Below are 6,327 nucleotides of genomic sequence, written 5' to 3'. Positions count from 1 at the left end.
TATCTGTGTTTCAACAATGCTTGCAAAGCAGGGCTAAATGCAGCTGATGTTGAGTCTAGCTCCATGGTTCTCAGTTACAGCCATTCAAGATTGCCAGGCCTTGCTCATAGCTACTGAGGAAGTAAGAAAAGGGTGAGGTAAAAAATGACTTGAATACTAGACACTACTTTCTACAGGGAGCTATTTCTGTTTGCACCAATTTCTAGGTAGGAATTGGTTCTAGAAACAGAGCCTTGCATGGATGAGTGAAGCCCATGGGGCATATGTTTACATTGTTTTCACTGAGGCATTAAAATCTAAATATTTAAAACATTTTAATTGCTGTCCCAAATCTTCAACACAAACAGAATATGTAGGATAACATACAAAAACTAGGATTCTTTGTCATAAACTGGGACAAAACTAATCTTCTTCCAAGAGTAATTCAACAGTTATTTATACTTGGAAGCAAAGGCTTATGTTGTGCATTCCTTCCAAAACAGCTTTTCGTTCATTTTATGAACTCTTAAAATGAGACATGCAATGTAGTAGTCAAGATCAATTGGTTTGTTGATGTAGCTTGAAAGGGTTTTGTGTGTGTCTAGAAATACAGCAAGCTTTCTTAGTGCACACTGTCCATCCCTCTGATCATTTGCATACTTTTCCTCTGTTATTGTTAATGAGGGAAGACTGGCTTGGTAGACATAAGGTTTGTAGACTGTTTATAACCTCTTCTGTTGATCATTCTTTTCTACCTTACTGTATGAGGAATATGAGTGATGGCTATTATTTTATCTTTTTTCTTTTTTCTTTTTATTTTTTTGCATCAATTAATTTTCATTAGTCATGTGCTCTAAAAAGAACCCCACTTAGACATCAGTAAAAGTCTTGCAATTACTAGGTAGCTTATTATAAATACAGAAAATACAGGATGAATAATAGCTACAGACTAACCAACTTGATTGTGATGATAATTTTTTTTTTAAATATAAGCTTCTAAATAAATTTTTAGTTAAGTAGAAGCTTCAAAAAGTTAAAGCCATTTTAAGCATCTTTAATCCACATTCATTCAGAAACATTAGCATATGCTCATGACAGCTGGGAGAAAAGAAATCTGGGTTCTGTCATCACTGGTTGACAAGACAAAGCCAAATTCTTTCTGGAGTATCACAAAGGAGTAGCATTACAGTTAAGAATCTGTGCTTCTGTTGTTTTCTTATATGACCTCTACTAACAAGGAAGGTTTTGTGATTCTAAAACCAAATAACACTCGTAAACATTTTTTCCCCTCCTCTTTCCTCCAACCTTTCTTTTATCGTTTCTTTAAGCTTTCCCATTACAGTCATAGCTCAGAAAAGAGTCTGAGGAAAGAGCTCTTGGTCTGGTAACTGAAAAACTCCTTCAACAAAAGACCCTTAAGCACGAAGGCATGACTGAATTAGCATGCATGCAAGTCATTTGTCTTCAGTGGACTCGTTCTTGATTTGCAGTAGATTGAAGGATTCAGACTACAGAGCATTGTCTTTGTTTATCAATGAAACCGGAAGAAAAAGGATATAGATTGTCAGAAAGTCCTGTTGTTTCAGTTGTGAGCACCTATTTCGTACCATATCTCCTCTAATTTTAAAAAGAGCTGCAAAGAAAGTATAAAATACAGTCTTTGTTAACTTGTGATTCTGTGCAGAGACCATCTGTTCTTCCATGATTGCAGTTATGAAGCCCCCGAAATGGGAAAAAGCATTTACTGGCTTTGATGTGCTGCTGGATAAGGAAAAAGTGCTTATTTATAGGTAAAATGCCACACTGGAATATTAAAATTATACATTTAAAAAATAGAAATCAAACTAAAATAAATTATTTAAAATAATCCTTAAACAGCACCACTGCATGACCTGATGAAGGTTTTTGTACATTTTCCAGATTTGGTCTCAAGGCCAGTTCCTTTCATTGATGTGAAACAACAGCAAAATTGTTTCTGCTTAGAACAAGAGTTGAATTTGGCCTGGTAGATTTAGTAAATATTGACTTAGTGAGTCAGTGTTCTCCTTAGCTTGCAACATTAAGCAACTGGTCTTTCAAGTATATTCCTTTAAAAGGAAATTTATACGTCTCTAGTTGTACCCCACACTCTGTATACTGTGGGCTTTGGCTGTTAATTTTTCTCCTCATTTCTGCTTTAAGCTTCTGCTTATATGAATGAAATGTGCACTCGTGCAATATTCTGTTTACTTTAGCATCCCACACTGGATTCATGAAATAATAGGTATTAAAATCTCATATTTTATTTAGTGATCTAGTATTTAAAACCGCAAAATGCCAGCTGAGAGTGAAAGCAGCTGCATGCAGCAGCAGCACACATAGAGGAGCACACGGGTCTCGTAAACACACTGTTCTTGACCTTTTCTCCTTTCTTCCCACTCTGTCAAGAGAAAACAGCTTTCCCATGAGCCTGCATACATACCTTCCTGGGTTTCTGCAAAGCGGTTGAGATTAATAGCTCTCTGAGAGGAGGCAGAGTGAAATAAGTATGGTCCTTGCCTTAAATGACCTTCTGTTTCCAGTTCCTTTCAATTTCCCTTTGGATGTGTAGGCAGACAAGACCCTTTCACTATTCTTCTAGCATCTGGATTGGTATGGTTCTTAAACAGATAAAAAACGTGTGAGCACCCCATTACTTTATGATTTCACCTAATGATGAAAACTGGAAAAAATAATTGCTGCAGCTCTGTCTTCCCCTGAAAGAGGTAGACATACTGCATGGTGGGCAGCAGTAAAGAAAGTCTAGGGCCACTCGCACTAGAAATACTATTATTTTATCAGCTAAGAAGCCATTCCTGTTCTTGCAGTGCAGACGACTCCAGTCTGTGCCATTTGATGGCACACTGCAGTGATGTGTTTCTAAATTAACAGGAGAGAAAAAGTAAATTATTCCTCCATGGGTCTTCCATTTGGGTTTTGGGAAAGACTCGGTTCCTTCAGTTTCACTTTGTTTGTTTGTTTGTTTGTTTGTTTGTTTTGGAAAGTAGATGCATAGAGAGGTAAAATGAAGTTTCTTTTAAAATATAAGCAAGGGCTACTCCCCAGGGCAGCCTCCAGGTTGTGGGCTGGGAAGGGGTATTCTTTGTGGACTCATCCAAGAGGGAAAAGGGAAGGCAGCAGCCACCCTCTTCTGCTGAGGCCAAAAAAATGGGAAGAGGTGAGCAAGCTTCTCTTTTAAGTCACATTTTTTGACAAGTACTGATTTTTCATAATATTTTTCTTATTAAACTAAGTGGCGTATAAAGCACATACTAAGCAGCTCCAAAGGCACAACTCTTTGTGTGTGTGCGTGCGTGCGTGTGTGCTGAATTTACTGTAAAGACATTCTTTAAGCATTTTGTTCTCAGTAAGTGATCAAGCCAACAAAGATTTCCTCAATAATTGTTCAAAGCTGGGGATAGTTATACTAAGTTCTTGTCTTTCTGCTTCATAACCAATGGACAGCTGAACCAAATACAAATAGAAAGCTTTGCTATTTTGTTCTGTTTGTGTTGTAGTTATGAGAATACCCATGAAAAGATAATGCAACAGAGAAGGAGAGGGTTGGATATTTTTCCCCCTCAAAAAGCATGTAGCAAAAAGAATTCCATGCATTAATGTGAGAGATTATCCCAGCTGTTAAAGCCTCTGGAGAAGTTCTACAGCAATTGTAGATATGTAAAGAAAATGTTAGTTCAGTGTAAGTGGTAACTTGTTCCTGATAGCTCTTCTGCTGTAAATATCTACAGACAGTATGGGATGCAGCCTTTAAAATTACCTGGAGATTGTTCTTAGTACATATGTGCCACTTTGTATGTGTTGCCAATGTATATATGTAATCTATTTTTTTTTAAGTAACAGTATATATTTTTAAACAAAATAAACAAGAAAAGATGATATTGTTCTCTGGAATCTTGTACGGATTTTATGTTGTTTTTGTAATCCAAGGAAGAGAGGTCAAAGACCACGGTTCTGTTAATACCTGAGAAATGAATGATGCCCATACGTACTTTCCTTCATTTGAAAGTTCTGTGCTAAACATACTGATGTACACTCATTTTAGCCTGTTTATAAGTAGCAGTAACTGGCTTATATCACTCTCTGAGGCAGCAGAATGAACCAGCTGCTGAGAGCAGGGCTATCTGCAGAAGTGATGGGGCAGCCAGTTCTCCTCACAGGAATGCGTCCCAGAACACATTCCTTTCTGTGGCAGAATCATGCTGGTAAGTTTGAAAAGGTGAATCTTTGTTTGAAAAGGTCATTCAAAACTCGCACAAGCTTCTGAACCTTTGGAAGAAAGAGATAATACTGCTGTTCAGATTTAATTATATATTTATCTCATTTTTTCTCAAATTGTTACTAGATATCCTCGTCCAGTTAGATAGTCTATATCCTAGATGTTCAATTAACAGTCATGATTTTAATTTAAAACTAAGTGGCAAGGATTACTATACTGACTGGAAAGTGCATTTACATATTCATTCTAAATCCCAGGTTTTAAAATGTAAATGAACTGGCCTGCATGGAAGAAGGAGGGCAGCACAATAGTCCCAAGAGCAGGCAAATACAAAGGGCATTCAGTTCTATTCCATAACTGCAGCGTTTTAAGCATTACAATCCTGGTAAATTCAGAACAAGATCTAAAATGTAGCCTTGGCAAATACAATATGCTGAGAAGAAAAAGAAAATCAGGACTGACAGGGAGGAAGTGAATAAACAATGATTGTTCTGTATGTCTCATAACAGTGAAGTTATCAGGCAGTGAGTTTAAAAATAAGCTGAAGTGCCTTTTCACACAGCAAGGAATTGCAGAATGAGTTGTTACAGGAAGTTTTTGAAGACAAAAGCATAAATGGGTGCAAAAGACAGACTGCCAAATTTATGGGAAAAAGCAACATATGGAGGTGATGGTCTGTGTACAGCCACCAGCTGAGTACAGTGCAGTCAGGGAGTGGGAATGCAGCAGGGAGAAGTGTATCCCATGATTGCTGTATTTCTCACACTCTGTCCTGGAGGCTGTGGGGCTGGAGCAGGCAGGTACCCGCTGCCTGCTGCTCTTATAACCACTACACTTACTTGGCCATTGCATCCCAGCAGGCTCCTTTACACTGCTCTTGTGCCTACATACAGGAGATAGCTTGTACATTTATTCTGCAGTGAATAAGGCCACTTTCTGGTCCCTTGCTTCAAGTGTCAAGAGCAGCTGGTTGGAATGAGCTACCTTCCTCTGACCTGGATGCTAAAGTCTAGGCAGGGAAACAGAATCCAGTCAGACTTGCCCAATTGTCTTTTTCTCTCTCAGGATCCATCAGAGTCCTGTGTCCTGCGTCAGAGAGGAAAGCACAAAGGGGTTGGAGGATGCAGGGGAAAAAGGAGAGGCAAATTTTAAAAGAAATCTCACATGAGAAGACTCATTTCATAATTCTACTCACAGATAGGATATGTTGGTATTGGAGCCTGAAACCATTTTGTATAATGCCACCCTCTATTCTCCATACAAAAGCTTCTACTGTTATTAATAAAGGAGGTTTAATAAAGCAGTTAATGTATGGTTTAATAATGCGGCTGATAAAACTTATTGTGTGTAACTGAAAAGTTCTCTCTGGAGTCCCTCCTGCAAGACTGTTAAATAGGATTATCAAATCCTAAAACAAAACAACACCAAAAATAAAACCCCACAAAAAAACCCCACAAAAACACCTGAAGCCCTGAAGCTCCTGCAAAAAGATGTCACAAAGCAAGAGGGAGCTGGAAAATTTTCCTGAATAAATTATAAAGCCTAGTCAAATTACCAGGGGATTATCTCATAGAAACAGAAATGTGAATGAGCTCCATATGCCTGCAAGAATCCATAAAGGTTTTAGGTCAGAAGCCCCATTTTCACACAGCTCTTTTTCTCGACCTGGAGACCTCTAGTCAGCATGCTGACTTCAATGGCAGTCTGCATGTCAAGATATCAAACTGGTATCAAACTACTAAAATAAAATTGACCTTGCTGTTTCCTCATCTTTGTTTTCCTATAAAGGACAAATATTACTCCATAAAACAATAGAGATGGTGCAGCTGAGATAGTGATGTGTGGGAGCTGTCTCTGCACGTCCTCCACAGCAGGTGCTGGTTAGAAATGTTCCGAGTACCTTGGTCACACAGACCCTTCTGCAACCCATGTTGCCAGCCTTCCCTGGCTTGCTAACCCCTCTAAAACCTCAGTGAAACTCTCCTCTTCCACAGACGTGGTATTTTTGTCTTTATAGACAAGCCAAATATCAGAATTTTTGACCATGGTGAAAAGACACATCCTCGCAGGTTCTTGGTTTCCTGCTACTTTAT

The sequence above is a fragment of the Excalfactoria chinensis genome, chromosome 2 (genome assembly GCF_039878825.1).
Source record: "Excalfactoria chinensis isolate bCotChi1 chromosome 2, bCotChi1.hap2, whole genome shotgun sequence".
Lineage (NCBI taxonomy): Eukaryota > Metazoa > Chordata > Aves > Galliformes > Phasianidae > Excalfactoria > Excalfactoria chinensis.
Note: the sequence above shows the minus strand (reverse complement) of the source record.